Source organism: Dermacentor silvarum, chromosome 2, assembly GCF_013339745.2.
Source record: "Dermacentor silvarum isolate Dsil-2018 chromosome 2, BIME_Dsil_1.4, whole genome shotgun sequence".
Classification (NCBI taxonomy): domain Eukaryota; kingdom Metazoa; phylum Arthropoda; class Arachnida; order Ixodida; family Ixodidae; genus Dermacentor; species Dermacentor silvarum.
Genome location: NC_051155.1, coordinates 142,132,281 through 142,147,315, shown reverse-complemented (window position 1 = coordinate 142,147,315; position 15,035 = coordinate 142,132,281). Strand labels below are relative to the sequence as shown.

Genomic DNA, 15,035 nt, shown 5'->3' with positions numbered 1-15,035 from the left:
ACAGAAAGCCGTCTTGCGCAAACATGTTTTTAAACTCTCCCTGGGACACCGGTAACATAGTTTCATAATGTCATTGGATTGCCACGCGGCATAAAGGAAAAAGACAGGAAGCTAAATGGTGAACTGAGCAAAATCACCTGGAAGGAGGAACAAGGCGAAGCAAAAAGACAGAAATAGTGCGTCGTGTCCTGGGGCCGTCTAACGTAAAAGTATTTCAATCTGTTTTGTATTCCAGTCTCCTGACGTCAAATTTACGTAACCGCCAACCCAAGCATCGGGCAGTGACCCGCGGCGTTGTCTGAACAGCTCAATCAAATGCTCTCCTCGTTTATAGCAGGACACTTTTGTTTGCTTTTAAAGCGAATAGCGTTGCCTACCTTGATGGGTTTTCGTTATCTAACTGGCCGACAAGAGGCGAGGATCCCGAAGAAGTTGACATGGTTTCTGTGAGGCTGAGCTAGTGCAGTGAAAATACATAACCAGATCGCGAAGGTGGTGACGGCGTCTGCGATTGGCCCACTTACCCTTACGTATAGCTTGCGGTAGCTTGTCGAAAATTCCAACGGCGTGCAACGGGAAGTTAAAAATTTCACCGACGATTACCATACTCCCGAGCGCGAAATTTTAGGGCAGCTCTATACGTGTTTTTATTTCGCGATACATTGGCTGGCGTGGACAATCGGTCTCGTGCGTCATGTTGCGCAAGCGGAGCGACGTGCGGCACGACTGCCTCGCTAATCTGGAGATCACGAGAGCCAGCACGTGGGGCCAGAGCATGGGTGAGGCGTGGGCGCGCTTCACAGCAGCCGCCGCCGCCAGACCTCCCAGACGAGCGGGGCTCGGGCATTTTTGCTGAGCGTGCTTGTGGACGAGGCGCGCTACACTGGCGCCATCTCGTAGGCACGTCGCCGCACTACTCTTTTCGTCTCTCGTTTTCGCCATGCCTTTCCTCCGCTTTCCACCTCATGATTCCGCTGCACCCTTCTCTCCGCGTTCCTTCTCGCGCCTCTTCGCTCTCGCCGCTTTTTTCATCCCCGCTGTGCTCAGCGTTCGCTCTCATCTTTCGCTGTGCTCGTTCTCTCGGTTACAAGTGACGACGCCAACGCCGACATTCGCCGCATCTTCTTTCTGGGGTTTCGCGTGCCAAAACCAGTTCTGATTATGAGGCACGCCGTAGTGGACCAGGCTCCAGATTAATTTTGACCACTTGGGGTTCGTTAACGTGCACTACAACGCAAGCACACGGGCGTTTTTGCATTTCGCCTCCATCGAAATGCGGCCGCCGCGGCCGGGATTCGATCCCGCGACCTCGTGCTCAGCAGCGCGACGCGTTAGCTGACTGAGTCACCCCGGCGGGTACTAGCCGTAGGAAGGGGCACCTAAGAGCTGCTCTCTAAAATACAACTAAAACAGATTCTTAGCGAAGAAAAATTGGCAGCGTGGTGCCGTATACGCGCCGAAAGGGCTCGATAACGTTATACTGACCTGCAAAAATGTTTTTATTATGAGCAAATAAGTCAATTCTCCCCGGCAGCTCTGAGTAGCCAGTGCCAGTGCGATCGGCTGGCAGCAGTATTATATTGCTTTCGGAACGGGGCAGTCTCTGGCTATTCCGCGAGAAATTCACTTTTCTTCCACATATTATCGTGCCCTTCATGAGTGCATGTCACTTTGAAGTGGTGAGTTCTTGCAGTTTTGTGACGCCGCATAACAGACAGACGAATTGGGCGAAGCCCGAAACTTTCGACCAATACCGGATGGCTGTAAGACAAGTAAGGCGTAGAATTGCAATTATTTTCCATTTGTTCGGTCTAATCATGCGTAACCAAGGCGTACAGGTCATAGCATATGAGTAGTATATGAGTAGTATTCTAGGGGATCGTGACGTTGCGTGACAGACAGGCGAAGTGCGGGAGGCGCAAAAACAATTTGACCAACCGTGGAGTGCTGATCCCAGAAATGGAGAGAGAGAGAGAGAGAATAAACATCTTTAATGTATAAATGCAGCTTTGGAGAGGCTTTGGAGCTTTGTTTCTATTCCAGAAATGGAATAGAAACAGTTTAGAATAGTTTTACGTTATAGCGCCCCTGTCTTCCATCTTCTGCTTGTCACTCGATCAACGTGGCTTTTACAAAAATAACAAAGAAACATCTAAGCTTCTTCTGCTTCTTCTTTCTTTTTTCTTTGTTTCAGTAGTCAGTAATGACGGTGGTAACAATTGCGTTCTCTTTGTTTCACTTGCACGAAAATAGGCCCGCCGTTTTGTTAGTGTGGACGCTTCGTTAAATCTGTAATATTATTGGGGATCTGCTTAGAAAACACGCATCGCAGTCACGCCGCCCGACGACGTAAACACGATTCACGGCTAGCAAAGGTAAAAACGCACCGCGCGGCAGAAACTGGGCGCGTTGTATAACCTTACGTTCTAATATAAATTGCTCCAAGCTCTCGGCCGGGCCTTGTTTCGTGCATTTCGCGCAGCTTCGCGACGTAGAGCAACGCACGCGCTATGATTGCGAAAGCTGTCGTCTCGTCCGTCACGAACCTGTACCTGCGTGCGACAACCGGCTAGACAAGACTGTATTGGGCCAGCACAAAAACGCGCACGACGTACGCAGCAGGATCGATCATTTTCATTACGCAACGTGTTTAATCAGGCGGGCAGGCGAGACGAAGCGCGCTATTTAGATGAAGCAGCCATTCCTCTGGTCATTACCCAACGGGATTAGAGAGGAGGAGAGAGAAAGAACACCCGGGGTTTTCTTGTAGTGCGGCTTCGCCGCACTGCACGCCACCGCTAGGAGAAGCCAGGCGCGCGAGCAGCAGGGGCGGGCAAGTCATTTCCGGCGCACTTCGCGCGCCTCCCATTGTAGGCGAGCACCGCCGGAGCTCAGAGGAAGGGTTTGTTCGGGAGTAGGAGTATCGGCGTGTACAACGAGGCTGGCGCGCAATAAATGAAGCCCGGGCGCTCGGTTCTCGAATGTCCAGTAATTACTCGCGCCCCGCGTTTTCAGTGTAGACCAAACCTCGAAGCGACCGTGTTTTCCGCTGGCTCGTCATTGTTTGCAAAGCAGATATTAAGTAGATTGTACTCGCATACCATTGTAAAGGCTTTTCGCCCTGTTCCTGTGTTTTCGACGTCGGCCTGATAACGTAGCGATGTTCATCCTTTGTGAAACATCCCGTAGAGATAAGAAAAGCGGTGCTCTGGATGAAGTCGCCTTGATGAGATTGTTACGACTGTACTGATACGTTTTTTTTTAGTTGTCCGTCAACCCTTTTCATTAATTGGACCGCGGCAATTTTTTTCGGGCAGGAGGCAAAAATTTGCTTTGCGTAGACATTACGTTGGGTAAGGAGATCCGAAAAAAAAATATGCAGTCTAACTTGGCTGGCATTTTCTCGACCAAGCCAATAAAAGAGTTCGCACGCGTGTCAGAACTTATATTCATGGCTGTGTGAAACGCTCGCCTGTGTCGAGATGCCGCTAACGCTAGTGTAGTGTTCTTGGCCGTTGTGGAAGCTAAGCACCGAGTATACCGGGGCGCTAGCACGAGCGCCTGTATCTCCACAGGGAAATGTTCCAGTTCACGCTAACTCTTACTACAAATGACAAACCACATTGGGAAAACTGGCGCGCAGAGACTTTGCGAAGAGAATAAAAATGTAAAAAGCAAAAAAAAAAAAAAAAAAGCGGAGGTCGGAGAAGAAGAACACGGCCGCGTATCCGAGATCTCTTTCGTCCGCCCCCGATGCCAAAGCAAACAAGGCAACATCGCCAATGCTCGGGAGCGTCGTCGTCCAACCCCCTTTTTTCCACGTTGATGGGAGGGTGAGCGAGGCTCGGGCCTGACACCTCTGTTCCGATAAACCCCCTTCCAAACCACCCCAACTCTCGTGCCTCCAGACTTACAACGGCTCCAACCAGAGCGTCTGCATCGGCGCACTGCACCGGGCACACCGCGCTGAACGTAGAGTGTTCTCTCGTCGAAACTACATACAACGGCTTGCACGACTACGCACTTCGACGAAAGCGGGTTGAGGGGAAACAAGAACGGGTGGAGGGGGCTGCCGAACTGGCGTGTGCGCTCTGGGCGCGCTACGAGCTGACGTACCTTGTTCCCGAAACGGTTTTTTTTTTTTTTTACTTTGCGTATTTCCATTCCTCGTCGGTTCGTTTGTTTGCTTGTTCTCTGGTTTGGCAGTTTGTTTAGAGAGGCGCACCTGAGCGTGACAGTTCAAGGATACAAGCGAGCAAATCTGGTCCTCGCCTCAGCGTGGTGTAGCAGCCTCGGGAAGGAAGTGAAGTTGCCCCTTCCAGCCTTTTTTTTTTCTTATTATTATTTCATTTTTTCCCCACTTTTTATTGCATCTCGACCACCTCCTCACTTCTCGGGAGGGTTAGTCGAGTGCCGAAATACGGGAGCGAACGAAAAGTATTTCCGGTGCCCAAGCTGGGGAAAAACGTTAAGTGTCATTTTTTTTTCTTTTTTTTTTTTTGCGCGGTTGTTCGTTTGTTCCGTCTACCGGGAGGCGTTTGCAGCTGGTAAACTTTGTACCCATGTTTGTGACACAACTGCGTGCGGGAAAGCCTTCGTCGCAGTCCGAAGGAGAGCGAAGCAGCGCCTCCGGATGCTCCCGGCCGCCACGAGCGCGTGCATGGCCGTCGGATAGCCTACGCAGCTCGCGTAACCTTCTTCTCTAAGGATTTTGTGTCGCACGCATCTAATGCCGTTGCTACTGCTGCTGCCACTTATTTTCTTTTCCCAGGGCCACTTTTCGGGCCTATGCCACCGACGGGCGTTGCTTCGAGCGCTCGCTCTGTTCACGCCGTAGCTTCGGCTGTTTCTGTTTGCCTTTTGCGCCTCGGAAGGCGAGGTGTAGAGAAGCAAGCCTCCTCCCGTCGTCTTCCTCTTCCAAGGCGACGAAACTGCGTGTTTTTTTTTTTTCTTTGCGATGTTTGCGTGCCGATTGCCGCACACTTCGCGTGCCTAGATGCGCGGGGCTACAGTGTATGCGCTACTTCCTACGAAGACGACGACGACGACGCGTACGGGTTTCGAGGAAGGCGTTGAGCGGATCCGCGCTCTTATCGAGAAATAAGTCCCTGTGCCAGAGGCCTTCAATCCCATACTCCATCGCGCAGACGTGCCGCCGCTGTCACTTGGCGATGCGCCCTCATCTGCGCTTTCTCTCGGAGAGAGAGAATAAAACACTTATTAGTGAAAATTAATAGTCATTTTGTGGTCGGACCTGTTAGTGCGGAAGACCATTGGCTTTTGCTGCTGTCCGGGCTCGGTTGACCAGGGCATGTTGCTGTTCTGGGTCCGAGCTGGACAGGGTCGCCTCCTACTCGATTATCGTCGGATTATGCTTGGCCGATATTTTAGGATTCTGTTGGCACGCCCAGACCATGTGGTATAACGTGGCCGTCTGGGGAGAGCTTTCTCTCGGAGAAAGTGCTGAGACGTGGTCCTATATATGCATGCGGAATGTGTTTCTTTTTCTTCTTTAGAGCAACCTCTACGTCCGCGGCGTACCGCAGGTATATAGGCGGGCAGAGAGCAACGTGAACAAGTATCAATTGTTAGCCTTCATCTTGTGTGATGCAGTTCTCCGTCGTCCCGTCTTAGAGGATATTTCCAACCTTCCGCTGAATAGGTGGTGTCTAAAACATGGCCTCTATGATGTGTTTCAGGCTCCCGATTCGGTTCTAGCGCATGCGGACAGCATGAGCATCATAGCCTTCTAGATTTGGCTGTTTCTATATCCAGAGAGAGCCGTCGCTGGTGCGTGGATTTGGACACGACCGGCTAGTCGACACTTAGGTTGTAGAGCCTAGCTCGTTGGGCTTCTGACACAGCGAGCTATGTCGTAAAAATGGTTTCGAGTTAGCGTAGAGACGCGTGAGTTGGCGCTGCCTAAGTTACACGCCAAGTTAATACCGAGCCCAATTGAATAAACGTTTTTATGATGAAGCGGGAATTTACAAACTCTTATGCTTTCCTTATTGGAATGGCCCATGGCCCCACGTACGACCCATGTAGTTGTGATTAGACGCTCACACACATAATCTGTGTCTGTCCGTGATATAAAAGCGAGAGGCAAGTGATGTGCAGAGTGCTGTACCAATTGGACATTTGTTCACTATCAGAACTAAAAGCTTTAAGCCAGTGCTCACAAAGAACATGCGCGCTGAACAAAGGACCTCCTTGGCGCAGAAGGCCTTACGCTACTAGGACTCCTGCGGTCTACGGGTCTACACGATAGATTTTAGGAACGCCGCCCACTACCACTCTATAGTGCAGGCGGTTTGTTTGTGCACATCTCTTTCTCTCTTTTTCTCCCTACCGCTCTCTTTCTCCTTTTATCCCCCTCCTTCTTGCCCCGTGCAGGGTAGCCAACCGGAGTTACCTTTGGCTAACCCCCTGCCTCTCTATGCATCCTTTCTCTCTCTGTCATGACAGTAGCACTATCATATCTCGAGCCGTTGACTGGAATGCTGTACTATTTCAACATCTTTGTTGTCGTCTTTTTTCATCTCATGATATACACTAAATGTACGAGTCGTATAGCTTGAGTAAGCTTGCTTGTATAGCAGGAGACATCAAAGCTCATGCGATAAATTCAATTTGACTTGATCTATCAAATAGCTTCAGGTTAATTTTGACGACTTGATGTTTAGCGCGCACCTTGGTCCTGTGCAGCAGGAGTTTTTACCTTTTAACGCAATCGGTAATTGGGCCACCGAGGCTAGCATTAGAACCCTCCAACCTTTTGCTACGCAGATGAGCTTCGTAGTCACTAAGCCATCACAGCGGGTAGCCTTTAAAAAGGGTCCTTCGTTCTATGTTTGGTATGTCAAGTAGTCGAAGTGCCTTTGCTAAAGTTTAACTTAGTTGTTCCATTAGACGCGCTGTTCTATTTTAAAGACGATAGTCTTTCTTCATCTACCTAAACGCGAAAAACTTGTCTGTCTGTCTCTGTGTGTCAGTCGATTCAACCGCCCGGCCAAAACCAACCAAGCTACTAGTACTGGTGGCACGGGGTCAAGCACGTCAACATTATACAGCGCAAAGGAAACCTCAGGCCTATTTGAGGCAAAATTAATGTACATAACCATGATCCGCAGAACAGTGGGAGGAGTTTCTAAGAAGCGACCACCACTACATCCAACTCCAGGCAGTCCAGAGGGCCCACGACATCGCAACGGGATTTCGCCTCCCGGTGCCATCGTGGGCGGAGCCACCGACTTGACCTGAGGGAGCCTTCGGCTCCCCCTGGCCATGGTGCAGTTTTTCAGGACCAATAAAAGTTCTTGTCACCGTCACCATGATCCACAACCTTCATTTAATTAAGAATACACATTAGACTGGTTTTTACGTTAGTAAATGAAAAATCAACGCGTTAGAAATGGTGTCGAAGAGACGCTACGCGTTAAAAACAAGCCGACTGAAGCCGCCCCTCTGTAGCTGGCTTTAAGCCAACAGTAATAAAAGGTCCCAACAGATGGCGCAAGAGCAGGGCGAACGCTAGGGAGCCTACATGGAAGCGCTTGCGTGTAGGTTCCCTAGCGAACGCGAGAAATTTGAATTTAATTCAGTGACACCTCCATTGCATCCATCATGGCAGGAGTGAGAGGGTAGGTAAAGAGCATGGGGGGTAGGAGGAGGGAGAAGAGAGGGTGTTACGTATCAGGGGCGGCAGAAGAGTCTGTCGACGTCATTTGCAGCGAAGCAAGCAGATATGCGGCCAATTTTTCATGTGGTACACGCATACTTCTAGTGACAAATGAAAGCTGTGAGAAATCGCACTGGTGAACACGCAGTTCAGTTCTCTATTGCCTAATATCTGCGGTGTATAAATAGCCAGCACTATTACTCCGAGGGACGGCCACGTGCGCGTCAATTATTAATGCGATACGTGTACTATCGGACTTCAATATCGTAACGACCCGCATTTCGACCTTGCTTTTCTTACAATACTTGTTAACTATACCGACTGCATTACTAACAAAAGATTAATGTTACTTACTTTTTTTATTTTTTGATGCGAAAGCTTCAAATGGCCCATTGAGCGAAAAAGGCCGGCGTCTGTCATCTGTAGCAGCGAAACAGCATCTAAAATCGCTTTGTCATTGGCTGCGACGCCATGTCACGAGAGCGCCTCGACTGAGCAGTGCGGGTGAAATTGAAACCCCTCCTCAGTGTGTTCTTTTTATTTCTGTCTTGTATCTACGCAGTGCACGATGCAACTGTTGCGAATGAAATCATACTAGCCATGTGTGACAGAGTGAAATAACTCAAGTACAAAGACCAGGTACTTCCGCAAAGTGAATTCAACTCTTCAGACAAAGAGAAGGCTTAGCTCAGAATCAGGACGCGTGAACGTACGACACCTAATAATAATAATAAAGAAAATAATATCCTAGCGCCGCGGAAAGCGTCGATCTTCCGAAACGCGAAATAACGGTACACCATACACGTACGCCCTTCGTATACATAGCCCACTTAATCTCCACATCCGCAGCGTTACGCCGGGGCCGCCTCTTTTCTTGGGAATTTGTCGGCATCCGCCTGCACACAGTCGTGTTTCACTTTTTTTTTAATATTTTCTTCTTCGGCATTGTCCCCTCTCTCAGGACAGTTATTTTCATTTTCTCTTTGAGTACATCCTTTCCGTTTACTCTAGAGACCAGCGAGTCGCTGTTCGGCTTCCCGTGGCACCCTGGGGGTCTCGTGCGTTGCCATCGGGGCCCGCGAGACGGAAACCGGAAGCGGGCAGAGCCTCAGTTTCCTGTCCAATCGCCGACGTCACTCCCGTCCTCTTCTTCGCAAACCGGCCACACCACGCTGCCGCTGCTCTTCCTTCTTGGCAGCGCCGCCTTTTGTTCGTGTAGCCACTTTACGAAAAAAATAAAAGAAAAGAAATAGCCCTCGCCGCGCCTGATAGGATCATGCCCTTGATACCGTAATATAATGGGATTTGGAAACTGGGCCGCTGCCACCGCCGCCGCCTCCTCCGTTTCCTTCAGCACTAGGGGGGCTGGAGAAAACGGCCATCCCCCGCTGCTCTACGCTCGCGCATCCATTGCTGGAGCTTTAGCTTGCCTCCTTCACTTATCTGTATCTCCTCTCCGTGTACTTGCTTTAACCTTTTCTTTCTCCTCCTCCGCACCCCCCCCCCCCCCCCCCCCCCGTTTTCCGCCCCCTTCGAAAGGCGCTCCCAACGCTTTTTTTTTTTTTTTCATTTGTTTCTTTCATTCTCTCCTTTGTTGATCGCGTTCCCGCGCTTTCCTTCGCGGCGCCGCGACTGCGACGTCCCGGCGACTCTTCCAACACGCGTTCTCCGCCCACGGCTGCTATACCAGCAAGCCACCGAAGCCTCCTTCGGAGGTCCGCTTATAAAAGCCCATGATTCAGTTTCAGCGTAGCAGTTTTCGGGGAACCCAGCGGGGTCGTGGCGTATATCTACCCTTCCTTGCCCGCTCGCTCCTCTCGCGACCTGCGATTGCTTTTCTGACCAGTTCAAAATTGCTCTTGATCCAGCGGCCGGCGAGCCGGGGTAGCTCTCTTCGTTCCCTCACAGAAAGAGGCATCGTCGTCCGTCTTCTTGCTTTTTACGCTTTCTTGTTCCTTTTGTAGCTGTCGCAAGAAAAGAAAGAAAGAAACATATTGGAAGGAAACTAACCTTGCCTGCTTCGCGGCTGTTGTGTAGCTTCCTTTATACAGCCTACTCGTGCACTCCTACAGCCCCTCCCCCCCACTTCCCTCAAGTTTCTCCTTCTCTTTTCCTTTGAAAGTGCCATCCGGGCGGTGGCTTACTGTCGGCGTGGCGCGTGTTCCGGGCCACTTTGGCTACGGGCTTCGGCCTGCTACAAGTCTGTGTCGGAGCGATTGAATCGCTGTAGAAAATGAAAAGTGATAGCCGCCAAAATGTTGCTGCTTTTAGTTTTCAATCAGTCGTCTTGTCTCTAAAAGCATGGCACAAAGAATTAGCTGCTCAGTTCGAGGCGCATTGAAAGCCCGCTCACGTTCTAGTTATATCGTATTTGTTCTTCCTTTTGCCTTACGTCGTGTGTCTTCTTCTAAGATCACCAGCTGGACTTCTGGTCATGTAGCCGGATAAACTAATGTTGTACGAGGCCCTTCGAAATGCAATTTATTGAGCCCTCTTGGAAGATGTTCGGTTCTATCGTCTCAGCGCTACTGGTTACGTCGCATTCGATCTGCTAAAAGAAGCTCGGGACTGTGGATCTGACGTCTCTGATTTCGCCCAAGCAGGGGTTAGATTGCTCAAAGTCGGAAATGCTGTTTTGGGCAGTTCTACTTAGGAAGTGGCCTTCGGAAGTGGATATCAGAAGTCGTGTCACCACCTGACAGACTTGGGTTATCAAGTGGGGACCGAGATGCGAAACGTAAAGTGACACTTGTTAGCCGCTAATACTGATATGCCGCTCTGCTGATATATTCTGCTGATGTTCCGTATCTGGTGGATGCACAGTTCGATAGCGCGCAGTACGCACACTGTGCGTAGTGGACTGCAGCTGACTTTGCGGTGACAGAAAAACTGGGAACGAATTCACAAAGCTTTTTATTCGTAAGTACTCTTTGTCGATGGCTGACAGCCTTTGCTTATAATATGTCCAGTACCGCAGTCGATTAGAATTCGCTGCTACGAACAATTCTAGATAAAGAGTTTTTTTGTGAATACTGGCCCCGATTCTTTTCTTGGCTTCACCGCACACAGTGGTGCTGATAGGAATGGTAAACTTCGCGGGTCATACCGACTGCTGAGTGGGTGCTTTTTTACGTAAAATACGGCACACCCTATAGTTTCGTACTAAAATGTATTGAATGACATCTAGTAATTTTAGTAATCTAGGTAAGGTACCATGGGTATGCTGGATACTGCACGAATTTTTTCAACAGTTTGTCGCCGCTTTGTTCATGGAGCACACTGCAGATTCTTTCTTTCCTGATTATTTATTTTATCGTGTACTTTCCACCAGGCACATAAATCGAAATAATTTCGAGTATGTCTGTCTCTCAATTATGTACATGATGGGACTTGAGTATGGAAAATTATAGTCGGTATTCTTAAAAAAAAAGAAAAAAAACATTTTTGTTTCAAAGATTCTGAAAATCATGTAACTGTAAGAATTTGAGGCTAAATAAGACTAATTATTGCCACACAGAAGATACGAAGCAGAACATTCGCTTCAGAAACGAAAATTCGAAACTTAGCACGGTCGTTCGAGGGCAGAAGAAGCGAATCCTTGCGCTGCCGATCATTGCCATGCTGTCAGGACCACCATGCGAGCGGCGCACACGAACATTAGCGCCACATTTTCCTCCGGCATTCATAGCATGACATTGCATGGTGCACATTAAGGCCCCCGAGATACGGCGCCGCGTACGCCGGACAGCGCGCCACCCGATCTCGGAGGCCACGTTCGCGCTTTCGACCAACTGAACTCAACCGCAGAATAGAAATTACAGGCGCATTTTACTACACGACGATCATTCAGAAGCCACCAAGGAACTTTTGCTGCGCAGTTGACATCGCAGCTCCATGCATTTCCCCTGCTTATTACCCCGATGCGAAGCAACGCATGAGTCGAGTTCTGCCGTCAAGCAGCCGACCAGAACCCACCGCCATAGCGTATGCCGGCCGAAGGCTGCCCACCGTCTTTCCAGCGCGCTGCCGGCCGCCACGGGTTCCTGCAGGAGCTTCCACCGACTCCTACGGCGCTACTTCTGTAGCTGGCGCGCTGGTTCGTCGCAACAATTTTATTACTCGGCAATTGGAGGCCGTAAAAGAGAGATCCTCCTCCTTCCTGAGTCCTGGCTACACCAGTTCGCCCTTCGTCGCCCTCCCACAGCTCCAAAGTGCTACCCTCCGCCTCCCAGTTCAGTTCGCCGTCACTGCGGACCGTGCGCCGGCTTCGGGCAGTGGTGTGCCCCCCCCCCCCCCCCCTTTTTTTTTTTTTTTCCTTCCATGGGAGTCGGCGGCTCTCGCAGCAGTATAGAAGCGGTAGCAGCAAAGTGACGCCGACCGAGCGACGGGTGGATTCGTGCGCGGCAGTAAAGCACGCGGACCAGGCGGCGGCGAAACGCTGTTCTATACTTTTCCGCGCGGGCTTCATCGTCGGTGCGCGGGAGAAAACGAGGAAAGCGGCTCCCGTCCGTTCCTCGGGCTTCGCAGGGACGCGCCATTCTTTCATCTTTGTTACGTTCCGCGCGCAGAGCCGATTGCCGCGTCTCGCTAGTTGCGTGCATCACGAGCCCTTCGAGGACAAGGAACCTAGCGTATTCAAGACCACGGCGCGTCAAATGGTTGTCTCAGTTATTCGTCGCACAACTTGCTTCGAGGAAGAAGCTCACTTGGATGGATGAACGTGTCCGTATAGGCTTTAGCTCGAAAGCGAGGAGTTTCAGAACGTAATCGTTTTTTTTAAACGGTTCCATAGCCTGACGGTGACAGCCGCGCACATTTACCGCGCCTCTTTATAAGTAAACCTCGAAAGCACTGCACAAAACTGCCGAATTGTGCGAGCAATGCCGAGCCGACCAGGAGAGCGAGCCAACGTTCGACGAGCTAGAGCAACAACGCCCGGCCCGGCTTGGCTTGGCTGCTGCTGCTGCTTTCGCCGACCGCTTTGCTCGACGGTTTTATGCCTCGCGTTTTCGGGAAGCCCTCTCAGTGAGCGCGCGCGCTGCCTCTGCGCCGCTGCTGCCCCGCTGTCGGGCGTCCATAAAACGTGAAAGCCTCCTATTTGTTCGCCTCCCCGCCCCTTTTAATTAACGACTATTAATTCTGTTTTACGGGAGCCAAACCGACTGCTGTTGCGTGGCCCCTATAAAGGCCCGCGCCCGAGCGGATCAGGACGCAGTGGGAGACGCCGCCCACCCCTGTCACTGGCCCGTTCTCACCCCCGTCTCCTTCTCCTCTTTTTCAATCGACAAGAGGCTTAGAGCAACGATGGCGCCGTCTTTCTCGTGCAACGAGCGGGCGATGTGCGCACCGCGTTGTGCTTTTATGTATTGGGTGGCGACAAACGAAGGCATCAAGTAGACGTGGCCCACCCGTTTCGCCGGTTCACGTGTAGGGAAGGCCTCGCTGGACTGTACATACGCTTCGCCGGAGTTCATGCGTTGATTAATTTCTTTTTAATGTCTTATAATTAGACTAATTAATTGCTAGTGATACCCCAAAAGAACGCCGAACTTATTATATTCACTTTCTCGCGCAGCTCTTCGTAGGCGCGGAAATTTACGGTTGGAAAAAAAAAAGAACGAGAAAAAAATCAAGGCTTTTAGAAAAACAAAAATGCGAGAAACTTGAATCTCAACAAGTATGCGAGAATCCGTGATAATCTTCGAAAATTAATTCGAGCATACAATGCCTCATCAAAGCCGGACTTGTCGGGCTACGCCGACGCATCTGAAACTGCTGCTAGGAAAACGCTTGTGATGAACTGTGATAACTATAAATTAGAGCTGGCTTTGAAGCATGTGTTTATGCATTACAGTCTTAGGGTATACTACGGATGCAGTTGGTAAACTTACTTACTTTAGTTAATCTGGAAAAACAAGAAACAGAGACTGGCTTGCGTTTATTGAGTCATTGCGCATGGCTGCATGGCTTCAGTCGTCAGTTATACCAGAACCTCGTGGCGCTAAGATAAGGCGCCTAGAAATGCTGCAAATTGAAGTGTCTGTATAACTTCTTTTTCTTTTTAAGTAACTTTTTACGCATTTGTAAAGCATTCGTCTATTGAACAATACTGCGTTGCCTTTATAGTTGGTTTAGTTTACTTTAGGTTCGTGCTGTCTCTCCTGTTTTTCTCGTGTATTCGCTGCCGTGGTTTCCATACTTAGAGCCGCAGTACGAAATAAAGAAAAGCATGGCGTTGCTAGGGCGATGCATATCACGCGCGATCTCAATGCTACCATCGCGTGTGACAGAAACGGTTCAACACGTCAATATGTGTCCGCCTTCTTGGCGGTGAAGATAAGCAAGTTACTGGGCTCAACGTCCCAAAGCTGTACTGTGTGTACCGCCGCGTCCGTCGTCGTGTAGCTTACAGCTACAGTACAGCTGGTATCCCTTATAGCTATAAGGGTTGCCATGCAGGGAAGCTTACTCACGACTTTGTGCTGAGCACTTTGTCTTCTAGTTAAAGTCGTTCTACGTGTCCGCGTGCGCGAACAATAACACAAATAGCAAAGCACGTATTCTTTAATATGCGTATTTGTGAGAACACGAAGGGTTTTGAACGCACCTCTGGGGATCGTGTTTTCATTCTCCAGGTTCATTCACCGTACATTCGATGTCTGCTCAACGTTCCAACGTAAGCATCGCCGGTATCATTGTCCCATTGCGTCATTGAAATCCGTTTAGTATGTGAAATTTATTTACTCTTATATGTTCGCTTGTAAACCATGGCTAAAGAAAGAAAGAAAGAAAAAGAAAGAAGGGAAGAAAGAAAGAAAGAAAGAAAGAAAGAAAGAAAGAAAGAAAGAAAGAAAGAAAGAAAGAAAGAAAGGAAAACGCAGGGATGTTAACCATGCTCCCGCACCGGGTGATGGCAAAAAAAAAATGATCAAGAACATGCGAACATTGGTAAACAACTAAAGCGAAATCCTGCATAAAGTTAACCAAGTAGCCGTACAGCAGGGTGCGGTAGAGTGCATATGTACTTCAGCACTTTTCTCTTCGATAACTGCGGACAAGGGAGAGCGCATACTTGGCTTTCTGTCGAGAGACGCTGATGTATCTTAAGATCAGTGTGTACGTTAGAGATATCCCCTAGCTTATCTGATATAAATCTGCGCTGCATTTTTCTCTCCTTCGACTTTGTCGACTTTGTTCTCGCTTTTGTGCACAGCCAGTACGGACATGTTAGACCAGGGACCTAATACACGAAGCTGCACTCTCGTAAGAATATTTTCTTACTGACCACCCGCCTTCGGTAATACGCTTGTTTTTATGATGGGCGCGCACATGTACAAAACACTTTGTATAACAT

The 15,035-nt window shown here is 49.6% G+C and overlaps 1 protein-coding gene across 2 annotated transcripts in view; it reads left to right on the top strand.

Annotated features, from left to right (window-relative positions):
• LOC119441875 (receptor-type tyrosine-protein phosphatase N2-like) overlaps window positions 1-15,035 on the top strand; it is a 658,601-nt gene that overhangs the window by 471,753 nt on the left and 171,813 nt on the right. The gene's annotated exons all lie outside the window — the stretch shown is intronic.